A 12,282-nucleotide genomic window follows, 5' to 3' on the forward strand; every position below is an offset into this window, starting at 1 on the left:
AATTTTCATGCTTTCCTCTGAATTTCCTATTGTGACGGCATGAAAAAAGGCGACCATGCCTGATGACGTCACATAGAAAGAACACATCTTTTTGCAGATCATTTGAAAAGAAGGAAACGTTTGCCTACATATTGTTTTAAAATCATTAGAGAAACAGATTCCACCACCAAATCTCGTGTAATACGATATTTATCCACTCTCGACAGTTAAATTTTAAATATTTGAAAATTTAACTGTCTCGAGTGGATAAATATCGTATCACACTCGATGCAATGGTAGAATCTATATTTAATCAACGTGTGGTTCGTTTGATCCCAGCTATTCATTGGTCGAAATTCGATTATGACGTCAAATTTTCTTGCTTTCTTCTGAATTTCCTATTGTGACGTCATGAAAAAAGGCGACCATGCCTGATGACGTCAAAAAAAAAAACACATTTTAAATAAGTTTGCCTGCATACTGCATAAAAATCATTCGAGAAACTGATTCCACCCCAAAATATCGTGTAATACGATATTTATCCACTCTCGACAGTTAAATTTTAAATATTTAAAACGCTCGGGCAAGCCTCGCTTTTTAAATTTGAAAATTTTCAAAACTGTCTCGAGTGGATAAATATCGTATCACACTCGATGCAGTGGTAGAATCTATATTTATCAACCTCATCAAAAGACAATAATTGTATAATGCTTATCAACCTCGCATCGGATAAGCAGCATTGCCCGGAAAAAAAACTGTATGGCGGATATAAACAACGTGATCACGTCATTTTTCTTCCAAATTTGTGGTTCGTAAGATATCAACTTGTTTGTATTCGGCACAAAACAGTTGAACAACTTGGTCAACCTCGCCCTTCGACAGTTTTTAAGCCTCATGCATAAAAGTTGATATTTTTCTGACAGTGACCGAATATTGCATATTTCTACATTTGTTTGTCCATTGGTCAATATTATGTTAGTGTTGTTGAGGTTTAAAAAGCTAGTTCAATCCCGTTAACTGTTTAAAAGCTCGCAATTAGTTGTCTTTTGTCATTTGTACATGTAAATGTGTAGTTTTGGTTTTGATTGCAGGTACTTAATAGTCTGTGTTAAATTTATATGAATTAACTGGAATTATGATTGATTGTATAGACTCCTCTTAACCGTATGTTGGTATCAATGTGTCTTTCGTTGTTCGTGTCATTGGGTTGCTGTCTTATTTTCATTTTCATACCCCATACCCCACTCATATAAACAGTATATGTACATTGTCGGAAAATATAAGAATTATTTAAACTAACTTTATGAAACAGGAGAGAACGCGAGACTTACCGAGCCTTTCTGATGCTTCGTTTTAGTACACCAATAAATTTGATAATTTCTAACTATGTACATGTAGTGTTTTTATCCTGCAATTACACACTTTCGCCCAACGTTTAAGTTTTATATGGTATCCCTTGCACCTAAAATAAGCGAAGAATCAAATTTAGATATAACAGAATAAGCATGAAAACATAGATATTTTTGTGTTTTCAAACGATTAATTATAAACCTGTTTTAGAGAGAAAAAAATTAGGAATAATGTTTTGAAAAATTCAAAAATATAACATTACAAAATTTACATAACTTGAATAATATTCAATAGTATTCTTTAAGTCATATAGTAAGTTCTATTCAATGAAGCAAGTTAAATAAAAAGTAGACAACTTATAACAAATTTTTGAAGCAGTGATCATGATTTGGAAATAAAAAGAGCCTGGGGCCAGTTTCACAAAGCTTTCTTAGGACTAAGACATGTTTTAGGATGGTCTTACGACATATCTTAGTCCTAAGTGGGTTTCACAAAGTGGTCCTAAATTAGGACATCTCTTAAAGTTGGTCATAAAGTTAGGACTACACGAGAGGTGTCTTAGGATAGTCATAAGTTTATTTATATAAATAACACGCAGTTTTTATATTGATTTTGAACAGATATATCATGTTAAGGAGGGGTATTTGCGAAAAATACCAGTCGAGAGAATGTTAAATTTCGCGAGCCGTAAGGCGAGGGAAATTCATTCTCAAGACTGGTATTTTTCTCAAATACCCCTCAGGAATATGCTATATCTGTTTAATTACACCGAATGTTAACGTTCAAAAACGCATTGATGATCGTGACGTTACAAGCGTCCAGTCGGACAGAGTATTTTTTGGCAAATACCACGGCAGAGAGGGTAAAAAAGGCATATCCTTTTTGCATATACATTGTACCCCGGCGGCGTTAAAAAATGAACGATATTCATTTGATAACAGTAAATTGGTGAAAAATACACTGGTATCAACCAATCAAAACCCAGGATTCTTACATAAGGTGTAATTATGCAAATTATCTAATTCCTATCCAATTATCTATTCTCCATGTCCTGCTCACAACTAAATCTTTATTGGTTGAGGGATTTCTATCATGACTTGTCAACAATGAACATTCGATGTATTGGTATCGAGAGTGCACGATTTTATTCATTTACCTTATTATTTTAAACCGATACAGGGACAAATTGAATTCAACTCACTTGTACAAAAAAATGTTATAATTTTATTACCTTTTCTCAATTTTGTATTTTAAGTTCATATGTATATTAGTAAATTATTAATAGACTATTTATATAAATTACACTTATTCTTTATTTTTTTTGAATTTAAAGAAGTTGCGACATGTTTAGGATATCTTTGCTAAGATCATCCTAAGACAGCTTCGAGACGAGGTCTGCGATATGTCATAGGATAGTCATAAGAGGGTCATAAGACGTGTCCTAAGATATGTCTTATGACAGGTCTTATGATAGCTTCGTGAAACCGGCCCCTGGTCGTTTCAGGAATATTCCAAGACAAAACAGACTATATAACTTGAATTGTATAATAACTGTCAACAAATTGATGGTAAATATATATTTTTTTATTTATCATGTTTATTGCAATAGTAAAAATCCTTTACAAACTATTTTGTTTAACAGGATTAAAAAGATGTATATTTAATGAGAAGTAAATGTACAAGGGGTATATCAAGAGGTCGTAAAGTACATATACCTCCGCTAGCAAATGGTTAGGATATAGATTCCAGGCTAAAACGGACTTGTTACATTTGAGTTAAACTTTTCAGTAGACTTTTAGTGCTGTATTTGAATCATGTTAATGGACATGATATTTTTTGTATTATGCTGTCTTGATTCTATTAAAATTTATTTATATACTATTAATTAATTGATGTCGCTAATAATCATTGACAATTAAAATTTTCGTTAAAATGGGCATTGATAATTTCACTTTTTGTTAAAATGGATTAAACATCATGCGCTAAATTGGGTTATACTTTGGAGCTAAAACGTCACCCATGATTTTTTCGCTAAAATGTCCTATTAACATGATTTATGCGCTAAAATGTTCTCTACCGGTATGAACGTAATTATCCAATAGACTTATGAAAGCGACAAGGGAAGAGAAAAAAAATAATAAGTCAGCGTCATCTTTCATTTGCTAAAAAAAAAGATGTTTGGCAAAAAAGGGGGTGCAAAACACAGTTTTTCCTGACTCCCCTAATTTTGGAGCCATAATTGCAGTTAATATAACATCTTTCTTGACAAGTATTTCATCCGATAAGAAATGCCTCATTGTATCTCTTAATCCATGTGTATGAACCATATGGTTTTACTAGCTGTCTAAACGGTGATTGTAATCTATAATAGTGTGTGTCTCCCGCCAAATACAGCACACGGTTTGTTTGTGAAACCTTTACACAGCATTATACTCTTGGAATTCTGAATGGAGGTACGTATAAAAATATACTATTTTTAGCATTCAAATTCATGAAGATAGTATTTTGATAGTTTTTTGTTAACTATTTAATATTCTCATACATGTTTTAAAGTTTTGATAAGTATTAATTGAATAAATGAATAAGTACAAAATGAAATAATTATATATCAATATCAGTGTGTCTTGTACAGAACAACAACACTACTAATATAACATGTATAATAATATTAATACTATTTCTGATAATAACAAAAAAAAAGACGATGGTGATTAACCAGACTCAAGCTAGCGAACACTAAGCCAGCGAACAATAAGATGCATCAAGCTAGCGAACAATAAGCCAGCGAACAATAAGAAAACGCGCCAACATGATCATGCCTAAAAACCGAAGACTTGCAATAACACAAAACGTCCTTTTAATTCTAATGACAATAATTTCCAGTAGGAGAACGAAATGCAATTCCATTCTAACACAGACAAAGTTAATTAGTTATTCGTGTATCTAATACAACTTTTTTTTAACCGGACATCTAAAATTCCTATTAGGTAATCCTTTCTCTTTTTAGTGCTCTCTGATTAGAGATGGGTTTGTTGTTTTTATAATAATGAAACAATTAATAACAATAGTTCACACTAAACTAGTGTACATGTAACGATACAAATAAATCTTCTACTTTACATATGCGTTTGAAAAGAAAAGAAAAATAAATCGACTGATTTTGGAACGTCCAGTATTTTTTGTTAGATTTTCCTTAGAAATAAAAGCATTATACGCAGTTTTCTTCTTTTGTCAAAGAACTAGTTCATTTTTCTAATTATTCAAAAGTATGTCGTCACTCTGGTAACGTATTTACTATATTTCGATAGGAAGAGTGATAAGTGTAAGAGTGGCACCCAAATAGAACGAGAAACGAATTGACATAAAGATTTTGGTCCAAAGTTGAGGTAGGGTGACCCTACCACCACCCAATTTTAATTCATAAAAAAGTCCCTACGGCAAAGCTTTTGTCCACACTAGGTACAAATGATAGGCAATTGCCTAAGGTTGCCTGGACTCAAAGACCCAAGTGGGTAAAGTTACGGAATGTTTTTAATTGAGGTCCAAAGTTGGGGTAGGGTGACCCCACCCCCACCCAATTTTAATTCATAAAAAAGTCCCTACGGCAAAACTTTTGTCCAAACTAGGAACAAATGATAGGCAATTGCCTAAGGTTGCCTGGACCCAAAGACTCAGGTGGGTAAAGTTACGGAACTTTTATAATTGAGGACTAAAGTTGGGGTAGCGTGACCCTACCACACCCCAATTTTAATTCATAAAAAAGTCCCTACGGCAAAACTTTTGTCCACACTAGGTACAGATGATATACAATTGCCTAAGTTTGCCTGGACCCAAAGACCCAGGTGACTAAAGTTACGGAACTTTTTTAATTGAGGTCCAAAGTTTGGGTAGGGTGACCCTACCCCCACCCAATTTTAATTCATAAAAAAGTTCCTACGGCAAATCTTTTGTCCACACTAGGTACAAATGATAGGCAATTGCCTAAGGTTGCCTGGACCCAAAGACTCAGGTGGGTAAAGTTACGGAACTTTTTAAATTGAGGTCCAAAGTTGGGGTAGGGTGACCTTACCACCACCCAATTTTAATGCATAAAAAAGTCCCTTCGGCAAAGCTTTTGTCCACACTAGGTGCAAATGATAGGCAATTGCCTAAGGTTGCCTTGACCCAAAGACCCAGGTGGGTAAAGTTACGGAACTTTTTAAATTGAGGTCCAAAGTTGGGGTAGGATGACCCTACCACCTACTAATTTTAATTCATTAAAAAGTCCCTACGGCAAAGTTTTTGTCCACACTAGCTATAAATGATAGGCAATTGCCTAAGGTTGCCTGGACCAAAAGACCCAGGTGGGTAAAGTTACGGAACTTTTATAATTGAGGTCCAATGTTGGGATATGGTAAGCCAACCCCCTCCCTTCTTTAATTCATAAAAAATTTCCTCCGGCAAAGCTTTTGTCCACGCTAGGTACAAATGATAGGCAATTGCCTAGGGTTGCCTGTACTTAAAGACCCAGGTGGGTAAAGTTACGGAACTATTGTAATTGAGGTCCAAAGTTAAGGTAGGGTGACCCAACCCCCTCCCTTCTTTAATCCATAAAAAAGTCCCTACGGCAAAGCTTTTGTCTACACTAGGTATAAATAATAGGCAATTGCCTAAGATTGCCTGGACCCAAAGACCCAGGTGGGTAAAGTTACGGAACTTTTATAATTGAGGTCCAAAGTTGGGATATGGTGACCCAACCCCCTCCCTTCTTTAATTCATAAAAGATTTCCTACGGCAAAGTTTTTGTCCACGCTAGGTACAAATGATAGGCAATTGCCTAAGGTTGCCTGAACTTAAAGACCCAGGTGGGTAAAGTTACGGAACTATTGTGACCCAACCCCCTCCCTTCTTTAATTCATAAAAATGTTCCAACGGCAAAGCTTTTGTCCATACTAGGTACAAATGATAGGCAATTGCCTAAGGTTGCCTGGACCCAAATACCCAGGTGGGTAAAGTTACGGAATTTTTGTAAATGAGGTCCAAAGTTGGGGTAGGGTGACCCAACCCCCTCTCTTCTTTAATTCATTAAAAAGTCCCTACGGCAAAGCTTTTGTCCACACAAGGTACAAATGATAGGCAATGCAATTGCCTAAGGTTGCCTGGACCCAAAGACCCAGGTGGGTAAAGTTACGGAACTTTTTTAATTGAGGTCCAAAGTTGGGATAGGGTGACCCTACCACCACCCAATTTTAATTTATAAAAAAGTCCCTACGGCAAAGCTTTTGACCACACTAGGAACAAATGATAGGCAATTGCCTAAGGTTGCCTGGACCCAAAGACCCAGGTGGATAAAGTTAGAGAACTTTTTTAATTGAGGTCCAAAGTTTGAGTAGGGTGACTCTTCCCCCCCTACTTCAATTCATAAAAAAAGTCACTACGGCAAAACTTTTGTCAACACTAGGTTCAAATGATAGGCAATTGCCTAAGGTTGCCTGGACCCAAAGACCCAGGTGGGTAAAGTTACGGAACTTTTTTAATTGAGGTCCAAAGTTGGGGTAGGGTGACCCTACCACCTACCAATTTTAATTCATAAAAACGTCCCTACGGCAAAACTTTTGTCCACACTAGGTACAAATGATAGGCAATTGTCTAAGGTTGTCTGGACCCAAAGACCCAGGTGGGTAAAGTTACGGAACTTTTATAATTGAGGTCCAAAGTTATGGTAGCGTGACCCTACCACACCCCAATTTTAATTCATAAAAAAGTCCCTACGGCAAAACGTTTGTCCACACTAGGTACAGATGATATACAATTGCCTAAGTTTGCCTGGACCCAAAGACCCAGGTGACTAAAGTTACGGAACTTTTTGAATTGAGGTCCAAAGTTTGGGTAGGGTGACCCTACCCCCACCTAATTTTAATTCATAAAAAAGTTCCTACGGCAAATCTTTTGTCCACACTAAGTACAAATGATAGGCAATTGCCTAAGGTTGCTTGGACCCAAAGACCGAGGTGGGTAAAGTTACGGAACTTTTTAAATTGAGGTCCAAAGTTGGGGTAGGATGACTCTACCCCCACCTAATTTTAATTCATAAAAAAGTTCCTACGGTAAATCTTTTGTCCACACTAGGTACAAATGATAGGCAATTGCCTAAATTTGCTTGGACCCAAAGACCGAGGTGGGTAAAGTTACGGAACTTTTTAAATTGAGGTCCAAAGTTGGGGTAGGATGACCCAACCTCCTCCCTTCTTTAATTCATTAAAAATTTCCTACGGCAAAACTTTTGTCCACGCTAGGTACAAATGATAGGCAATCGCCTAAGGTTGCCTGAACCCAAAGACCCAGGTGGGTAAAGTTACGGAACTTTTTTAATTGAGGTCCAAAGTTGGGGTAGGGTGATCCTACCACCACCCAATTTTGATTCATAAAGAAGTCCCTACGGCAAAGCTTTTGTCCACACTAGGTACAAATGATAGGCAATTGCCTAAGGTTGCCTGGACCCAAAGACCCAGGTGGGTAAAGTTAGAGAACTTTTTCAATTGAGGTCCAAGTTGGGTTAGGGTGAACAAACCCCCACCAAATTTTAATTCATAAAAAAGTCCCTACGGCAAAGCTTTTGTCTACACTAGGTACAAATGATAGGCAATTGCCTAAGGTTGCCTAGACCCAAAGACCCAGGTGGGTAAAGTTACGGAACTTTTATAATTGAGGTCCAAAGTTATGGTAGCGTGACCCTACCACACCCCAATTTTAATTCATAAAAAAGTCCCTACGGCAAAACGTTTGTCCACACTAGGTACAGATGATATACAATTGCCTAAGTTTGCCTGGACCCAAAGACCCAGGTGACTAAAGTTACGGAACTTTTTGAATTGAGGTCCAAAGTTTGGGTAGGGTGACCCTACCCCCACCTAATTTTAATTCATAAAAAAGTTCCTACGGCAAATCTTTTGTCCACACTAGGTACAAATGATAGGCAATTGCCTAAGGTTGCTTGGACCCAAAGACCGAGGTGGGTAAAGTTACGGAACTTTTTAAATTGAGGTCCAAAGTTGGGGTATGATGACCCTACCCCCACCTAATTTTAATTCATTAAAAAGTTCCTACGGCAAATCTTTTGTCCACACTAGGTACAAATGATAGGCAATTGCCTAAGTTTGCTTGGACCCAAAGACCGAGGTGGGTAAAGTTACGGAACTTTTTAAATTGAGGTCCAAAGTTGGGGTAGGATGACCCAACCTCCTCCCTTCTTTAATTCATTAAAAATTTCCTACGGCAAAACTTTTGTCCACGCTAGGTACAAATGATAGGCAATCGCCTAAGGTTGCCTGAACCCAAAGACCCAGGTGGGTAAAGTTACGGAACTTTTTTAATTGAGGTCCAAAGTTGGGATAGGGTGACCCTACCACCACCCAATTTTAATTTATAAAAAAGTCCCTACGGCAAAGCTTTTGACCACACTAGGAACAAATGATAGGCAATTGCCTAAGGTTGCCTGGACCCAAAGACCCAGGTGGGTAAAGTTACGGAACTTTTGTAAATGAGGTCCAAAGTTGGGGTAGGGTGACCCAACCCCCTCTCTTCTTTAATTCATTAAAAAGTCCCTACGGCAAAGCTTTTGTCCACACAAGGTACAAATGATAGGCAATGCAATTGCCTAAGGTTGCCTGGACCCAAAGACCCAGGTGGGTAAAGTTACGGAACTTTTTTAATTGAGGTCCAAAGTTGGGATAGGGTGACCCTACCACCACCCAATTTTAATTTATAAAAAAGTCCCTACGGCAAAGCTTTTGACCACACTAGGAACAAATGATAGGCAATTGCCTAAGGTTGCCTGGACCCAAAGACCCAGGTGGGTAAAGTTAGAGAACTTTTTTAATTGAGGTCCAAAGTTTGAGTAGGGTGACTCTTCCCCCCCTACTTCAATTCATAAAAAAAGTCACTACGGCAAAACTTTTGTCAACACTAGGTACAAATGATAGGCAATTGCCTAAGGTTGCCTAGACCCAAAGACCCAGGTGGGTAAAGTTACGGAACTTTTTTAATTGAGGTCCAAAGTTGGGGTAGGGTGATCCTACCACCACCCAATTTTTATTCATAAAAACGTCCCTACGGCAAAGCTTTTGTCCACACTAGGTACAAATGATAAGCAATTGCCTAAGGTTGCCTGGACCCAAAGACATAGGTGGGTAAAGTTACGTAACTTTTAAAATTGAGGTCTAAAGTTGGGATATGGTGACCCAACCCCCCTTCTACTTTAATTCATAAAAAAATCACTATGGCAAAGCTTTTGTCCACACAAGGTACAAATGATAGGCAATTGCCTAAGGTTGCCTGAACCCAAAGACCAAGGTGGGTAAAGTTACGGAACTCCTACAACTTAGGTCCAAAGTTTGAAGACCGTATCTCCCAACTATAATTCTTAAAAATTTCTCACGGTAAAGCATTTGTCCACTCTAGTAACAAATTATATTAATTACCTCAGGATGCCTGGATTAAAGAACCTGCAGGTGGGTAAAGTTCCGGAACTTCTACAACTGATTTCATATTTGGGGTTGGCACACCCTATCACATCCCAAGTTTAATTTTGTCAAAAAATCATTCCGGCTAAGCGTTTTTCTACACTAGGTACAAATGATAGGCAATTTCCTATGTGTTACCTGGAACAGATGGTCCGGGTGGATAAATTCTTGGAACGTTTGCAACTGAGATCCAAAGTTGGGAAATGGAGACCTTTTCCCCTCAAAACTTTAATTCGTCAAAACAATTCTCTACGCGGCAAAGCTTTGACCACATAAGGTACAGATGAAATTCAATGGCATAAAGTTGCCCGGATTAGATGAACCTGGTGAGTTAATTCACGGAACTACTGCAACTGAGGTTCAAAGTTGGGATAAGGAGATCATTCCGTCCAAACTTTAATTGTTATAAAATTTCCTACGACAAAGCTTTAGTTTTGTCCATACTATGAACAAACGATAGGTAAGGCCTTGAAGTTGCCCGGACCAGATAGCGGAGGTGGGTAAATTCACCGAATTTCTTCAAATGAGATTCAAAACTAGGGTATGGAGACCCCTCCCCTCCCAATTTTACATGTAACCCTTAACAGATTCCTATGGCAAAGCTTTTGTCTTTTGCCCAGACCAGATGGCCCATGTCATCAGATGAATAATCTTATGAGTAGTATTGTCTGTGGTTTTTTAACCATCCACCAAAACCCGTGGTGCTGTGGTTGTCCCATATATGGTCATGCCCCGCCCCTTAATGCCAAATATGGGCATGTCCCACCCCCTAATATTATATATGGGCATATACCGCCCCCTTTCCCCCCAACCTAATGACGTCACCGGAAGTAAGTATATATATATATATCATTTTATTCTGGTATCACCTATGTTGAACAGAGGTAAGGAAGATGAATCACGACGGATGCATGTTGACGATATTTGGATATGAATATAACAGTATGGCTCACGTAGAACCATGCCAAAACCATGAGTCATATCGAATGCACGCCCGACGTATTTGGTCATGATGCGATCCGACCATTTCGATACAACGAGTCATCAGGATGCAAGATCGGGGCATGACGCACCACATGACACAATACTATTAGTCACACCAGATGTACGTTGATGGTCTTGTTGTGTAGGTCTGACGAGTCAGACATCCGTATGAGTAACAAAGTCGACATTATTGGTACGTTCATTATACAAGGGCATGTCTCCCTTATTCGAAAATTTAAATTATATAAAATTTAAAAAATGCAAAAATCCACACAATTCAAAATTTTATAAAAATTGTTAAAAATTTTGAAATGCAAAAAAATCAAAAAATTCAAATTCAAAATTTGATAAATAGAAAAAAAAATTAAAATCAAAAAAAAAAAATCAAAAAAAAAAAAAAAAAAATATTTTGAAAATCGTAAAATATAATCACTGCATACATTGATCAACCTATCTATAAAAATGCCTGAAGCAAAACGATGGATGAATTTTACCTTTACGTATCCAGCGGATTTCTTTTATGCTTTTTGAAAATAATAACGGTGGCGCATTCACGATTCAACTTCACAAAAGCTACATATTTAAAATATAAAATTTTGAATTTTTGAATTTTTTATAATTTAAATTTTCCAATCAGGAAGACATGATGCCCTTGTATAATGAACGTACCAACAATGTCGACTTTGTTACTCATACGGATGTCTGGCTCGTCAGACCTACACAACAAGACCAAATACGGTCAACGTACATCTTATGTGACTCATGTTATTGTCATGTGGTGCGTCATGCCCTGATCTTGCATCCTGATGACTCGTGGTATCGAAATGGTCGGATCGCATAATGACAAAAAATGGCGGGCGTGCATGCATTCGGTATGACTCATGAGGGAGGGGAAAGGGGGGAGGGGGAGGGGGGGGGGGGGGGGGGGGGGGGGGGCGGCGGTCGGAGGGGTCCTGATCCCGAAATCCCTGGCTTAAAAACATGAAATCCCGAGGTCCCGAATTTAAAGAAATTTAAATCCCGACATCCCGAAATTCGAAAAAAAGAATTCCCGAAAGTATCAATCCCGAAATCCCGAGCTTAAAAAACACCCGATCCCGGAGTCCCGATAAAGGTCCGACCCCCCCCCCCCCCCCCCCCCCCCCCCCTCACTCATGGAATTGTCATGGTTCTACGTGAGTCCTACTGTTATATTCATATCCAAATATGGCAAACATGCATCCGTCGTGATTCATCTTCCTTACCTCTGTTCAACATAGGTGATATCAGAATATAACGATATATATATACTTACTTCCGGTGACGTCATTAGGTTGGGGGAAAGGGGGCAGTATATATACATATCCAAATATGGTCAACATGCATCCGTCGTGATTCATCTTCCTTACTTCTGGTGACGTCATTAGATCGGGTGGGGGGGGGGGCGTATTTGCCCATAAATCATATACTAGTAACATAAGGGGGCGGT

The 12,282-nt window shown here is 38.0% G+C and overlaps 1 long non-coding RNA gene across 1 annotated transcript in view; it reads left to right on the plus strand.

The window, feature by feature from the left end:
• Positions 1–2,973: 2,973 nt before the first annotated feature.
• Positions 2,974–12,282, plus strand: part of LOC127712508 (uncharacterized) — a 30,592-nt gene continuing 21,283 nt past the window's right edge. The window contains exon 1 of the long non-coding RNA XR_007987108.1: positions 2,974–3,782. This is a non-coding gene — a long non-coding RNA (uncharacterized LOC127712508). The remainder of the gene's footprint in view (positions 3,783–12,282) is intronic.

This window comes from Mytilus californianus, unplaced genomic scaffold (assembly GCF_021869535.1).
Source record: "Mytilus californianus isolate M0D057914Y unplaced genomic scaffold, xbMytCali1.0.p SCAF_8, whole genome shotgun sequence".
Classification (NCBI taxonomy): Eukaryota; Metazoa; Mollusca; class Bivalvia; order Mytilida; family Mytilidae; genus Mytilus; species Mytilus californianus.